Source organism: Chaetura pelagica, unplaced genomic scaffold (genome assembly GCF_000747805.2).
Source record: "Chaetura pelagica isolate M959 unplaced genomic scaffold, ChaPel_1.0 scaffold472, whole genome shotgun sequence".
NCBI classification, from domain to species: Eukaryota; Metazoa; Chordata; class Aves; order Apodiformes; family Apodidae; genus Chaetura; species Chaetura pelagica.
The window spans coordinates 1,857,358-1,873,580 of NW_009952566.1; positions in this window are offsets into that span (position 1 = coordinate 1,857,358).

The window sequence follows — 16,223 nt, forward strand, 5'->3', positions numbered from 1 at the left end:
GAATGCGCCTGCAGGTGTAATATTTTAGTAAAAGGGGTTTCAGTTTCTGGCACAGAAGTAAGCTGGTAGAAGCTATGTTAACACAAGACAGAGTCTAATATGCTCACTTTTAATCAGCAGTGGTTTGATGTCTCCTCCTGAATAACACTGAAATAAGAGAGTTGCCAAATCAGGGCTTGAATTTCTTAGCTATTGTATCCGGGGACAAAAGAGACATGTCAGGTCACTTTAGACTAAACAGGGAGGTTGGAAAGTGAGGTGGAATGGAGAAAATGTTTTGGATCTTCCTCAACCCACTGAAACATTTCTGCTGTTGAGTCAGCAGTAGAGATGTTTGTACCCAACTTTAGCCCTTTTATCCTTCCTGCTGTGCTAGCACAGATGCATTTGGTTGTACTATGGAGGCTTTTCTCAAATGTGAGGTTTGTGCAAGTCTTGGATATTTCTGCCTACTTTCTCCTATTGCTGCCTGTGATTCCATTAAACAATAACATACCCAAACCAAATATGTATATTTTATTTATTTTTAAATAGATATTGATTTATGTATTTATTAATATATATTTATGCATTTATTTATATGTATTTATTTTTATATATTTATAAAAAATAAAAATCTATATATTTGAACCAGCCCCCTATTTGAAAAAAACAACATTCATGCTTTGCTGTGCTGGTGTCTAAGCAGGTCAATTTATAATTGTCTCTAAGTGCTTACTCCTGTGAACAGGAACACTTTTTATCTGCTGCTTGATGACAGCTGGAGATTCTTTCAAAGCATCATAGAAAATAAAATAAATTACTTCAAATTTTATCCTTACTGGAAGAATGTACATTGATCAGTGTAAGTGAGGAGCTCATGCATCCCTATCAGCAGGTAATTGCCTCTGGGAAGTAATTTGGTGGGTTTTTTTTTAACCAAATAGGTGAACAAACCCTGTAAAGGGTGATCAGTAAACAACCAAATTCCACTGTACTTGAATGTCAACAAGGATATAATAAATTCTCCTGCTGTTCATTTTTACCATCTCTATTATTCTGTGTTGTGCTGTCCTTGCCTGAGATGGTGATAGTTCATTTTGTCAGATATTCTTGCTTTTCAGTAAAAGTAAATAGATTTCTTTTTAAATTCAAGATGATTTCTGTTTAGTGATAGAAAGGACTGTTTTATTTTCTCCTTCCCATTAGTTATAGTTTGTTAATGTATTTGCATTTGAACAAGAACTTTTTTCTTTCTTCACCACCTCTTGCCTGTTCAGGCAATAAAATCACATCCTTCTCATTTAAAATAGTTTGTTGGGTTCTTTTTTGGTTTGTTTTTTTTTTCTTAAAAAAAAAAGCTTAAAGGCTAATAATCCCCCAAATTACAATTATCAGTATTTATCAAAGTAAAACACGGTGTCATGCTGGATTTGATACAAAAGCATCCAGCTGAATATTCTCTTAGACAGGTCCTGTGAAGTTGAAAAGAGGACCGGGCTGAGTTACCTCGCCGTGGGAGGAAAAAGGCATGCACAATCAGATATTTAACACTCCTTTGCAATTATGGGAATTTTTATTCTCTCCCTAGTAGGGAACGTAGCATTTTACTGCAGTGTTTCAACTTTGCCTCCAATGGTATCTGATAGAAGTGCTTTTATCCCCTGAAGATACAGTACAAAATACAAATCATCATTGGTTTTATCTCAGCTGGAGCTGCCTATTTTCTAAATGAGTTTACTCTGTGCTACTGCCCATCAGGCACATTTTTCATCCTTCATCCCCACTCTTTTACTATAGCTGGGTTTAAGTCCTTTCTTCTGTCCTTTGTTCCTTCAGCTCAGCGAAGTAAACAGCAGGATTGATCTTACACTGCATTTTGGTATTGTTCCAACTGCTCATCAATAGACATGGGCTGGGAATGCACTGACTGGAAAAGAAGGGCAAGATTGAAATTCAGTTTTTGTTCTTTGTGCCTTTTAGTGTGCAGCGGAATGTCCCTAATCTGAAAGCTGCTACACTGACTGCCTATCAACATGCAAATTAATCATCAAGTGACGAGTCCCATATTTACTCAAAGTAAAAGTCTTTAAAGGTATCTATGCAAAAAAGGGGGGGGGAAAGCTTTTTTTTTTTTTTTTTAAATGCAGTTGCTGGTAACTGATATGGGGAACTAATAGAACTTGTTTTGCATTTGTTTCCTTGTTTAGCGATGAGCCTAGCTCTTTGGAATTGTGTAGGTAGAGGGGGAATTTTTTGGTATCCTTTTAAGCAAGACAACTTTGACTAAAGATTACTGCAGTTAGCAGCAAAGCAAAGGAGGCATTGCAGACAAAAGCAAATGATGACTGCAAATTATTTGTACCTGCTTTCCTGAGGACAGGCAGTAGAAATAAACTTACAGATGCCAAAAGCGATAATTTCTCATTTTTTGAGCACACAGTGTTTCCACTTGTAGCTTTTCCCTGGGGTGTTGAAGGATTATAATTGAATTTGGGGCTGTAGCAAGAATATACAGTACTACTCTGTTTTAATATCCATTGACTTTTATATGGCAGTTTGATAAAATGTTTGAATGTAGGAAAAAAATGTATGTATTCTTAATGGAAGACTAAACAACTGGCAGAGAGTAACTGCAGGCTGGAGAAGAGCTGGCTTACATGTATGAGAGCTTTTCTGGCGTGTTTATCTGGCTGTTGGAGAGCAGTATTTCAGACTTGGTTCCACTTTCCATCATTGTTGAACTGCTATGCCTGTAAATACATTGCACAAGAAATGGCACAAACCTGTATACCTGACCAAAGTAGTTTAATTTGTTATCATAACAGTGAATTAATTTAGTCTTGCTTGTCTTACTAGTTCTGCAGGACTTACTCTTCATCATTGCCCATGTGGTGAGGCTCCCTACCACAGAGCTGTATGTATTCTGAAATCTTGAAAACTTTATTTATTTATCTGCCTTACCCATTATATGATCTGAATATCTATCTGCATCTTGGAAATAGAAAGGAGGAAGAAATAAGAATGGATTGCATCCTGGTCTCACACCAGAGACCTAACCACATCCAAAGTTGCTCATAATTTTTGTGTTAGCTTACATTTCTTTCAGCCTTCTTGTTCTGCACCCAGGGGTAAAGTATTCTTTGCTATGTAGATAGGGTTGTAATTTTCATTCTTTCTTGAAGGCAAAAATGCTTCCTCCTTGTCTAACTCTAGAGGAATCTTTCAGAAAAGAAAAAAAAAAAAGAGAGAGAAACAGTGTTTTATGCTGAGCTGGGCCTGAGCTCTGAAGTACCCATACAGACACAAACCTCCCCCAGTTTGGCTGGTGAGTGCTCTGCTCTGTGATCTGGGCTTATGGGGAGCCCCAAGGAACAGGGGAAGGGGTGGGGTGGTGTGTGAGTACGAGCTGGGAGGCGTCACCCAGGGAGAGGAACTGAGGTTCCAGCCTGGACATGGGTGTGAATGAAGGTGTGTGTATGTCCCTGTAAACGATTTGTTAATAGCTGGGGCTTTGCCTGCAGGCTCTGAACTCACCTTTGGCTTCCCATGGTTGCCTGGTCTTGCTGTAACCTTGCTGTGTGGAAGCAGCTAGTAATGCAGCTGTGGGAAACAGGGATGGTGTAGAAGCAGATTTACACCTGGGCAGCAGGAAGAGCCATACAGTCAGTGTTCCTGTAACTAGCCTAACTGCTCTTGGCACCTAATGAGAGTGACTTCAAAGCCACTGAGGGGCTGGCTGCACGTGCTGGTACTCTGCCTCTTAGCTCACTGCAGAGGCATCCTGGGCCTGGGGAGGGGGCAGCTGTGCATACTGAGAAGAGTCTCTCTGCATCTTTTGGACCAAAAGAATAAGTGCCTTTTAAAAATATAAAAAGATATGTTTTCTTACTCAGGACAAGAGTAAGGGCTCCAGAAATTTTTCAATGGGAATAAATTCTAGTGTTTTTAATTCCGAAAGCAATGGCCTGTTAATGCCCTTGTTCAATTTTAGAGCTTTTTATGGGCTTGCTTTGCTTTTTGAAGTGAAGGGGAGCAGCCAGCTTTCTCTGACCTACCACTGGCTAAAATCTGCAGAGTCTGTTTTAAGCTGGAAATGGCTACCCACATCCTCCATATTCCAGTGTTGTCCTTTGGCTGGGCTGAAACCAAGCTGGAATGCCTGCCTTCTTGCCCACTGTGAGCAGGCGCTACAGGGTCCATGATGCAATTACAAGAGTCCCTGTCACTCCATGGCTGTGTTGTGACATGTGAGCACGCTGACACAGTGGAGTTGCAGTCCCAGCCCACTGTGATTCACAGCCACTGTGAAAGGCCAGCCAGCCATGGCCCAGGGAAGCTGAAGCCACACTAAGCGTTTCTCACCTGAAAGTCACTTTGTGTGCAAGACACCAGGCTCTTGACTCTCAGCACGGAAGGGCACAGGGTTTGTTTGCAAGCAGCCACCCCAGCTAATGTCTATACAGACGCAAACACAAGTATGTGCTGATTTGCATCTTGGGGGGGCTTCAGGGGAGGCTCTGATTATAGCAGCACGTCTGTAAACTGCTGTCACAGTGGTGAGGAATGTGTAAGCAGTAGTGTGACCAAAATCTGAATCTAGCCTTGTTGGAATTAAGCACTGTTTATAGCAAGACTTAAGGTTTGAAATGGACTTTAGTCAAGGCTCTGACTAGTGCTTGCTGATGAGGAGAGTTGTCAGAGGGAAATTCTCTCCTTCTTGGGAGAAAAAGCTTATTAAACCAGGTTGGCAAGATAAGAGTGCTGCCATTTCCATTAAAATTAGTGAGAGATCCTTCCTCCTGCTTTTGCTGCTGGCCTGATCCTTGTGTGCTGTCTTCATCAGAAGCACCATACAGGGAGGCAAATCAGTGCTGCATATCATGAAAGATCTCACAGAAATCCAGAAACCTCATTGGGTCATTGCCTCTGTGCCATTTTGCTTTCCTCTAAGCATTTGTTGGACTGGGAGGGAGACAGGCATTACTATATGCATCCCCAGATAGAAGAGTGCTGGGAGAAATTAGCAATAACTTTACTGCTCTTTCCTTGATGTTTAAGTGGGGTGATGAAGATAGATGGTTTGTGTCTGTGGCCTCAGTGTGCTTCCTCTAAGCCTGCCTGGATACATAAATACTTGAACAACTACAGGCATTTTTCACTCACTTGTGCATTGCCTTTGTTTCTGTAACCTCTGCATTTTGTGCATGCAAGAGGCATGGTGCTTCTTGGCTCCTCTCTGAGATGCATTAACCCAGGAGTGCTCTCGGTTGTTACAGCTCAGCATGTGGGTATTGATCACTGCTGCCTGTCCCTGAGCTAGTGTGGATGAAAGCTGCTTGAAGAGGGTGGTGTTGGTCTGCAAACAACAGTGGGTAAAGTCTGGCTCTGTGGCAGTAGGTGACATCCAGGACATCAAGCTTGTCTTGTGAAAAGTCATCTTCTCCTCTCTTCTGGGATGACTTAATGAATGTTGCCATGTTACTATTATGCAGAAAATTGTGACTACAAGTATCCTGATGTTCCGTTCTCCCTGTGTTTGATCACGCACTGAAGTACTGTCACTTGCAGATGTGTGTATATAGATATGCATACGTGTATTGGGGGCCTACAGGAAAGCTACTGGAGGGGGACTTTTACGTAGTGATAGGATGATGTGGAACGGGTTTCAAACTGAAAGGGAGTAGCTTTAGATTAGATATTAAGGAAGAAGCTCTTTCATGTGAGGGTGGTGAGTTGCCCAGAGAAGTTGTGGATGCCCCTTCCTGGAAAGTGTTCAAGGCCAAGTTGGATGGGGCTTAGAGCAACCAGGTCTAGTGGGAGGTGTCCTTGTCCATGGCAGGGGGTTGGAACTAATTATTTTTAAGGTCCCTTCCAACCCAAACCATTCTGTGATTCTATGTTCCATGTACACATGTAGGGGAAAGTGTTTCCTGGCCTGCATAAGAGCTGAACTTGTGTGCTTGTGTATGGGTCCTGTGAATTTTCCTCCACAGTGCCACAGGTGAGCAGGAGCTTTTTTCCTCCTTTTTGTGTGTGCTGCCCATCCCTTTTCCAGGGGAGTTCAGTGCTGATGATGAGGGTTCAGCACCTCTGGCTATAAGGTCGAAAAGTTAATCTCCCTTGCTAGCTAGATGGCCTTAAAGTCACATGCTAAGTCAGTAAGTTTTGCTGTTCACCCCAATAGTCTTCAGAGGTCAGTAACTTGGGGCTGTGCAATTGCCTGGAATGTCATATGCTGTTCCCCTAGCTCCTGTAAAACTTAATTTGACAGTTGAACCATTTCCCACCTCATAGTACAACTTATTTTTTTTTTCTTCCAGTTAAACAGAGTGCTTTTACAAAAGAAGGGCTTTTTAAAGCAATGTAGCATTTTTAGAAATTATTTTTAGGAAGTGGCCACTGCAGGATAAGTGCAGAATAGGTTGGCGTGTATGTGAACCCAGTGTTTCAGGGGGCTGGGTGCTGATGGGGCCAGATGGAGCTGCATGTGGGCAAATGGTTTGTCTGGTCTTCAGAAGATGTGTTGGAAGACCTAATAGCAAATGAAAATGATAACTGTGCTCAGTGCAGGCAGTGTCTCCAGTTTAGGAGTAGTTGGGAGTTTTCTAGCAGAACAATGTGTCAGGTCAACCAGCTTGCTGACATAAAAACATTTCTGTGAAAATGTAGTGCTTTCTAATGAATTTGCAATGCTACAGGGATGTGAGGCCTCCTTGGTTGTTCTGCCTGATTCCTGGCTTGGTCTCCTGCAGGTGCCAGGTTGTGTTTGCAGAGTTCTGGTAGGAGCGGAGCTGCCTTGGAAGCTCAGGCATGAGGCACACACAGCCTCTCTTTTTAACTGTTGTTTAAAAAATGTGATAGTTATTTGTTTTAATAAACTTTTTTCAGATCATATGAAGCATTGGAAGGAATCTATATTTTGTTGGGAGTGGCTGTAAAATCACTCCAACTGTTGGTATATCTCTAAGGAGCAGGAAATCATGAGTGCAGGAAGAAAAAGGATATTGCCTTGTTTTTAAAGAGACTTCACAGTCTCCCCTGAGAACTGCTGTCCCAGCCTGCTTGTATAGCATCATGGTCTGTGTGTTAGTTCTTCCATCCCTGGTCCCTGTAAAGAAGATGCCACCATTGTTTGTGGGATCATGGATAGGTTTTCCTGAGTTAGTTGTTCACTGCTTGCCCGATTCTGTTTCAGACAATATTAGAGATAAAGCTCTCACTAGTAACCATGTGAGCAGAGATAGATGTGGAGATAATTCCACATGAACTGTACCAAAATCTGGTCTTTTCTGCCCTCTTATTAGGGGTGAGGTGTGGGAATCCTACAGCTCAGTGCAAATTAAAGCTTAAGGAATCTTGATAGAGAGTTTCTGATGCCCTTCTTCCATATTAGTATGAAAATTTTGGTTATATTTGACTTCTGCTCATAGAAGATGTCCCTGGCAAAGGCAGGAATAGGCTTAACCCCTATGGAGAGCAGCCATTTAAAGGTCACTGTCTTCTGTAGCCCATCGCCTTTTCTAGTCCCCTTGGGCTGCTGCTTGTGTTGGAGTTTTGTGATGTGTATGGAATGAGATGGTCACCAGCTCACCTTACAACCTGAAAGGTGAGGACCAAGCATTCAGCTACAGTAGTCTGCAATGGTGAGTTTATAAAGCAGAAAAAAAAAATCTTTTGGAAAAACTAATTTTCTTCTGAAAGTTTCCATTAAACTTACCTCCCCTCATTTTTATAATGGAATGCACACAACAGTATGCATATTGACTTATGTTTTCAGTCAATATCAAGATTTATTGTCCCTTGAGTTAAATGAATCACAATATTGACCCCATTGTAAGCCGATACCTGCTTAATGTATTTTTTTAAAGTATTTTGTATTCATTTTTAGTAATAAGGCCCATACAGTAGTCTATAATATTCATTTGTATTCCCCTTCTTGTGCTTTCCTCCTTTTTTATTTCCTCGTCTGTCTTTGTTGATGGCTATCATAGCAGTAGGCGCTGGATTCATTTAATGAATGAGAAATAAAGATGTCCAATAGCTGGTATGTCTCCATTATAGAGACTGAATGAGTCATTTCCACAATCAACTTGCCTCCTCGAGCTTGGACTGGGGAAAACAAGGTGTTCTGCTTCTAGCAGGCACTGCAAGAGAAACAATAGCCAAGTGTTGCTTGTGTGTTTTCATGCTACCTCTTTCTTTCTCCTTCTATTTCTTTCCTTTTCTTTCATTTTTCTGCATTTAAATTTTCCACAGGAGAGGAAAAAACCCCACAGTATTTCTTTAATATTGAATTCCATTTATCTCCATAAATTGGTTATGGTATACGATCTAAAGGACTCAGCTGTTTTTAAAATAGGTTTATTCCTTTTCCTTTAAGATTATTTCAGATTATTTCCACACAGTATAGGCGAGTTATAAGAAGACTCATTTTGCAGACTTCAGTGAGAGCTGCACATTTGCAGTGCATCGTTTCAGATGTGGAATGTTGAACAAAGAAATTAAATTTATATGTGTCACCTAAATTATTTCAGATTCATGGTTCAGCAAAGAGTTCAAATCCTAATCAAATATGTAGTTTGCATGGGCACTACACCTTTTCTCAATAATAGTATGGCAGTTCTATTTACAATGCTTGACTACATTTTGTAATAATGCTTTTACTGAAATTTACCTTTTGTTTTTTCTGCTGTAGTCTTGGCTGCCCATTAGATGTATGCACCCTTAGAGCAAAGATAATGATTGCAAGTAACCTGTGTAGAGAGAAAGAGTGAGAGATGAGGAAATCAGGGCTCCTCTAAAATACTATCTTTCAGACTTTTCCAGCAACCAAAATGCCTGCTGGTGTATGAGCATCTAGGTCTCTATTCTGTGCTGAAAGGAAGGGTTTGGATATTGAGGTAATGAAAAATTATCTGAAAAGCTGCCTCGCTAGAATCAGACCAACTATTGCCTCATCAACATTCACTGCCTTTATTGTGGCATGAAGGAGAAATACCCCAACAGAAGATGTAGAGGAGAGGAAAGGGAAGAACTGAGAGGAATATCATGTTTTTGGTGTGGAGACCATAGGATGAAAGGGTGGAGGAGTCCTTCACTTGCTGCTTCTGGTGAAGGAGGGAGGAAGTCCTGAAGTGCTTTTTGCTCTGACCTGTGCAGTGGTCCATAAACAGAATTTAGGATATGCTACAAAGATTTAAAAGGCAATCCCCTATAAGTTTAAAATGTAATTAAGCAGCCTGGCCCTGCTCTGTTTCACAGTGAATCCCAGCTTCTCCACTTGCCCCTGGGCAGAATACTACTTGAATCTGTGTGACTGTTGTGACCAGCGGGAATATGAGCAGCTGTTCAGGAGTGGTTCTGCATAGGAGCTGGGCCACAGAAGTCTGATTCAGTCTTGCCTGAGCATTACATGCCATGCTTAACTGACACGCAGTACATACTCTAGAATTGAAGTTTTTGGACAGCAAGGGAAAAACCAGTTCCTGTGTTCTTAAGGTGTTGCTATTGATGGATGCAGGCTTGGGCTTTTTCCAGCATCCCAAATTAAAATACATGTAGAGCTGAGCATGTAAACAATTCAGCCTGCACGAGCAAACCTGAAGTTTGTTCAGGAAGATCGCTGACAGGTGATGTGTATTTGCAGATGTGCCATCTGATGTGAGCCCAACTGGAGTCCCACCGGGGGCTTTGAAAGAGACCCAGATCTTCAGCCTAGGCTACGAGAATGGTGTCCGTAGCATCCTTAGGATGCGGGTTATGAAAGTGCATTGCTGGAGCAGCCAGAGTGGGGACATGCTTGTGTGAGTGCAAATGCTTGTGAGCAAAGAAGAGGTCTGGGATTTTGGAGAAACTCTAGGCAACATGAGAATTACTTTTGGTCTGTTTTTTTCTGCACTGGGGATCACTGTCTTATGCTGAATGGTTCTTTGCTGAACCCTGAGGTCAATTAAATTGAGTATTTTTTGGCCTTGCAGTTTTTTGCTTGTTTGGTTTTTTTAAATTTTTTTTATAATTTTTTTAAGTAAAAAGAGAAGTTCCTGCTTAAATGTCAATGCCACTTAGAAAGAAGCATTGTGCTTTATCTTCATCTTTTACTCAGACTATGTTCTGTGTTGGCCTGTTCAGTGATTTCCATCTGGTATTGCACACCTCTAAGCCTGCTTTTTTGCCTGGTGACATTTTTTTCACTTTTAAAGTCCTCTAATTTTGCTTGTTATTTGGAACATCCTCTCTATGTGTGCCTGTAGATCTAAAAGAAAAAAAAATAATAAAAAAGAAAATAACAAAGAAAATACTGTTTTCTAATACAGGAGTTTCTTCTTTCTCCAGTCCTTGTTGGAAGGAAGCAGCAAACCCAGAGGGGAAAACATTCTCCACCCCAAAGCAGTTTTTACATTTCTCTCAGACTTTTGTCCCTTTAATGTTTATTTTCTTATCTGTAAGGTTGCTTATCTAAATTTTTTATTCTGACACTGTGGGTACTTTAACAGTGCTGTTTCTGGGAAAATTTGATGCTGAAAATTGGAGGCTAGGGAACACATGAAAAATTGCTCTTTGGAAGGCTAACTTCTTCCTTGCTGAAAAAATCTTGCCATCCCACTGTTTCAATACCTCTTGAGAGCTCTAACTCCCTGGGCAGTTTCTTTCTTTGGTGCACATTCGTATTGGGAAGAACGTAATCCAGAAAACACACCTAGGATGATGCATTTTGCTCTTAAATCCTTCTTCTCTTCCTGAAATACAGGTTCTCCATAGATTCCTTTATCCTTGGTTGAGTGGATGAAGACTGCCAGAGAAGCTGGTACAAACAAGACATAGGTTCCCCTGTTTCTTTATAATGTCAATGGATTTTTTTCAGGAAAGAAAAACCAAACTCAGTGTCCTCAGAAGAAAATGGAATGGAGCAAGTTCCCTTGGAAAAGAAGAAAAAGAGTTGCTTAGAGACAACTGCCATACCTTACATATTAGGGATGAGATGACAGCTGTGTCATTTCTTGGCTGAAACTCCCCATTTCAGAGATAACACGGAGTTGCTCCTCTGCCTTAAAGTTAGCTTAAAAACCATAAGGCAAAAATATATATATTAAAATTTAATTGGTTTGTTTTTATTTTTTAAATTTTCCTCTCAATCCTGAAATTCCTCAGGTGTATTATTATTATTTTTTTTTTCCCAGGCAGTAAAGGGTTTCCTTAAAGCAAAGGAAAAAAGAACAGCTGAGAACCTGGAGTACTTCAAGGTGGAGGGGCTCATGGCATTAAGAAATCTTTCCCAAATACTTCCATCTCAGTAAGGTCTTAGTAACTAGATACATTGTCACATCACTGCTGGGCATTCATCCTGGGATTTCAGTGTCAGCAGTACAAAGGGAACTTTTGTAGCACAGTACTTTGCAGGTCTGTCCCTGTCTGGGTTTTGTCCTATACTTCTCTAGTTATTTTTGTCTTTTCTGTCTCATCTCTGCTGTGTCCTGTGCCAGAGGATGGTGCAGGTGCTGTTATGAGAGGTACCAAAAGGACACCAGTGACTTGTCACTTATGGCAAGGTTGGCTCAGCTGGGTGAGCTCTTCTGTGCTGTCTGAGCCCCATTCTGGTAATATTCCCTCCCGATTTCTTTTGTCCTTTGCAAAATACTCACTGTATTTGTATGCCTGTATCCCACCTTCCCCGGGGAACCAAAATGTTTGGCAGTTGTAAGATCTGAGATCCCAAGTGGCAGATAGTGATGATGCTAACAGAGAATGTGAAGGAGTGCAACAGGAAGGATATAGAGAATGTGCATTGCCTGTTCTACAGCAAAGAGAGATGTCAGCTGTGCATCAATTGGTACAGCAATGCAATTAGACACCAAAAAAAGGCAAAAAATGCTGGGCTGGTACATGAAGAGTTTTCTGTCCAGAGCTGCATCTTTGAAAAATCCCTGGCCTGTTCAAACTTTGATCTCATTGATCAGATGTTAGCATCAGGTAATTAAATGATGGAATAGAAAGGCAAAGCCCAATAAAAGCTCCTTTTTTGTTAATGATGATGAACTTAACTTTCTCGGTGGCTGTTTTCATGGAGAAGAATTACATTTGCTATCTGGTCAATAGCACATTTGCTTATTATTAGAATGAATTATTTAAAATTTAACAAATGACCCCCCAGATGTTTATTGGTAGGCATGAGAATGCCTGTAGTTCTAATATGGTTATCTTATTTTAAAAAGTAACTTTCTCTTACTTTGTAATGGTTCCTGGCAGTTGTCTTACTGGGAGAAGGAATGGCAAAGGAAGAAAAGGGTTCGCAGTCCCATTCCCCTTATGCATTGCCTGCTTGGTTTGGATGAAATGCTCTTTTCTTGTACTGTACCACCAAACCCATTTTGAATCTTGGGAAGGTGTTTGTAGAGGGCAAGTGAGCAGGAAGCAAACATAGCCAAAACCATTAGTTCTTCCAGGTGTGGGATTCAGAAAAATTAAAGTCACATAGCTTCTGGGAATGCTGAACTGGAGTGAGTTCAAAAAAAGTTAAATACCAGTCACCTATATACTGAGATAAGGTTTGGGGAGTTAATGGTGCAGCTGATGGCAAGCTTGGAGGACAGGGGGCCCAAAGTGCTGGGCAGTGGTGCAAGAGCATATGGAGCTCCTTACAATCTTGAGATCCTCTCAACTCTTTTGCTCTTGCCTAGGTGCTCAGGACAGTGCTGTTTCACTCATTGCTGTCTCACCAGTGTTGGGAGGTTTGCTGGAAACAAATGCTCAGAAAGCGCTTAGGAGTGTCCTGTACCAGCAGAGGTAGGAGTGCAAAGCAGTAGAAGTAATACAGGGCAGTTAAGCAAACAGCTTTTTAGGTGGAAATGCCAGGCTGAACGGACCTCTGACCTGAGATGGTGTGATTTTGTTAAAGGAGATAGTGCCGCAGCAGCTGGGTCATACCAAAAAGCATAGTTCCCACTTCTGCCTGTGCCCTAGCTCCCCTTGGTGTCTCTGCTCTGACCCTTACAAGTCCCATTGTGGACTTTCTGCTCCTGCAGAATGTGACAGACCTTTTTACTGAGTGCCATGGAAGGAGTTAAGGATGCAAGTTCAGCCTGAAGCTCAGTTTCCTGGCTTATGTTGGTTGTTGCCAAAATCTTAATGTCATTTTAATGCATTTTTGTGTGTGTGAATCCATTTTCCAGAGCTGTCGATTGCACACACTAACCCTTTTTATGTGACTAAAAGCCAGCTGTAGTATCCTTGAAGAATCAAATGCTCTCATAGTTCTGAAAATTGCTCTGGGTGTGCATGCATGTTTATTTGTGCGTCAGCTCTTTTAATCTTTCTACTGAAAACCTAATATACTGTAACTGGGACACTTTCAAAAAAAGAGAACACTTCAAAACAATTCTAAATATAAATGAAATCCACTTCCAAATGGCTTGTTAAAAAATGCAGATGGTTTATATTTATTATATCATTTTTTGTTTTATCACCTTGCAAAATTTTACAGCATAGAATCTTATTTAATGCAAGGGCATTTTGAGCAGCAATATTAGACAGCTGTATGTGCGTCATACTAAGAGATTTTTACAGGATATTAAAATTGGTTCTGATGTAACCTGGAGTTTTGAGAAGCGCAGATTAGGCATTTTCCACATTTGTAAATTTTTGTGAAAAGTAGGTGCTTTTCTCTCTCTCTTTCTCTCTTTTTTTTTTTTTTTTTTTCTTCCCTTTTTTCCAAACAGCCTTTTAGTGCTTGATTCTAATTGTTCTCTAGGTGTAAGGGAATTCAGGCCAGACAATTGAAAAACTGCTTTCTGAGAATATACAAATAACAAAGCATGGCCCAGATACTATCTTGGACTGAAATTAGGTATAATTAGACTCTACAACAAATTATATACATAGTTAAAATAACAAAGCACAATGTTCATATTTTGGTGATTAATTCCCCCCCCTAGTTCTGTTTGCCTTCACAGTTTTTCCATTGCAACCAACATGAGAATATGTTGGGTAGCAGCAGCTGAGTAAGTGCCAGCCTGGTGTTTTTTTCTTTTTTCCTCAGCCTCCAACAGGCACAGGCAGGTTTAATGTTAACGTAACTCAACTACAGCTCCTCTGCTGGTTCTCACACCCTCCAGGTCAGAGCTAAATCCCCTATTAATTAAACAGAAATTATATCCGAAATAAATCACTTGGCGCAAGAAACCCACTGTGGAATTTTTTGAAAGATGTTTGTGATAATTAAACATTCTGTCACTTGTGACATTTTAAATAATTCTTAAAATGCCAACCTGTGTTGATATTTAAAATAGACTCTTCAGTGGAAAAGCAGTGTTCCCATTGAGCAAATAATATAAACCACGTCATCATACAAAAAAGGGTGGTGAAAAAGAGTGATTCAACAGCAACAAAAAAACCCCCTTGCTGCTGACTTTTTTCACATGGGGAGAGTCTTGAAAATCCTTTGAAGATACAGGTTGGGAGATAATTCTGCAGGTGCTTGTAAAGAAAGAGCTGATAAACTTGTAATACCTGATACCTCTATCCCAGGCTGCTGCGAGGGTGTGAGGCAGCCTCGCTGGATCAGGGGCACAGGAGAACAGGAACAGAGGGGGTCATGACTTTTGGCTGGTCTTTTAGGGTGGTGTTGTCTGTTTGTCATATGCCGCCTCCTTTGCAAACCCGGCAATTTCAAGGGCATTTTGCGCAGTCAAGCAGAAGCCCGAGTATTTTGTCAGTGTCTCTGGGCAACGCACCCCTTGGGCCGATGGGTGTTGCTGCATGCTTGCATGAGCCTGCCTCATCCTGGGCCCATTGGCACTGTGAAAAACAAAAATGAAAAAAGACCACTCCCCCCCCAAAAAAAAACCCACCAAACAACAACCAACAAACAACCCAAAACAAAACAACAAAACCCCAACAAAACAACAGGCCCAACAAAAACAGAAAAACCCACAACACCCAAACAGGAAAATTGTTTTCCCTTCTCCAGGTGTATATGGGGGAAATAATTTTACCTGTGTGCAGGAGGAGAAGGAGGTGGGGGAATGGTGGTGGATGGACTTTTTGGCCAGGTGGGAATGTCTTGTGCCTGGCCCCTTCACTGAGTGAAATGGCATTGTTGCGTGATCTCTTAGCTGCCCATTGCTCCCCATCAAGGTGGAGCTGCCCCTTGCCTGCAATCTCTGCCTAACAGGAATCCCATGTGCAGCCTAACTCAATATTGATCAGGAAATCCTCTTTGTCTTGGTGTAGTGTATTTTTTTTTTTTTAAACTTTTACATTCCACCTGGATTTTATAGCAGGCAATTCCAGCAAGAGGCACAGGGAACCAGGAGAGTTGGCGTGCCTTTACTTGAGGGAAAATTGCCTTTCACACTGCTGCAGCAGTCTGCTGGCTCCATGTCTGGAGCTTCCTGGCCTTTTTTGCTGGAGCTTCTCTCCTGGCTGCTGAGGCAGGACTGCAGCTGAGGCGGGTGCATGGCCAAGTAACAGGGGCAGAGCGTGGTGCTCCTTTGCAGCAGCTGGATGGCAGCTCAGGCGAGTGGCTCATACCTATGGGTTGGATTTACGTGCCTTTGGGAAACCACAGCTATTCCACTTACACCAAACCCAGCGCTTTGCCAGGGTAATCCCGTTTTTCTGCTTGAAGGCTTAGTTTCTAAGACTGGGACAAATCTTCTGGGGGAAGAAGAGGAGGAGTAAGCAAATAGGCCTGTCATTTGGAACAAGTACTATGAAGATAAGGAAAGAAGGGCTGACCTAGGCTGAGCAAATCACCAAACTGTAGTTCAGGGGTGCAGGCTACGAAGCTGAGTTTGGACTGTAGAAGTGTAGGGACAGGTAAAATGAAATGCAGTTCATCCTCTCTGTGCCAGTGAATGGTGTGTCCTTCTGGCTTAAGGCCTGCCTGGACGTTGATGGCTGGTGGCTGAGGTTACCACACTGTGGCTCTGAGCCACCAGGGCTCTCGCCTCCCTGTCCCTGGGAAGGGCTGAGGGGTTCCCCATCTCCAGCCCTGCCGGCCGGGCTGCATCTCAGCTGTGATGTCTCCCCTGCAAGGGGAGGAAGGCTGGGGACAATCAGCACCCATCAAGCCCATTTCTCAATTTTAATTCTTTTAATGTAAATCATTGCATGCCCCGATCTCTCGGCGCTTTTTGGTTGGGCTGTAGAGCGGAAGGGCCGGCTCCAGGACAGGGCCGGGGGAGCGCAGGGAAAAGGGGCAGCGGACGGGGCCGCCTCCTTCCTCGCGGTGGCAGCGGGGCCGG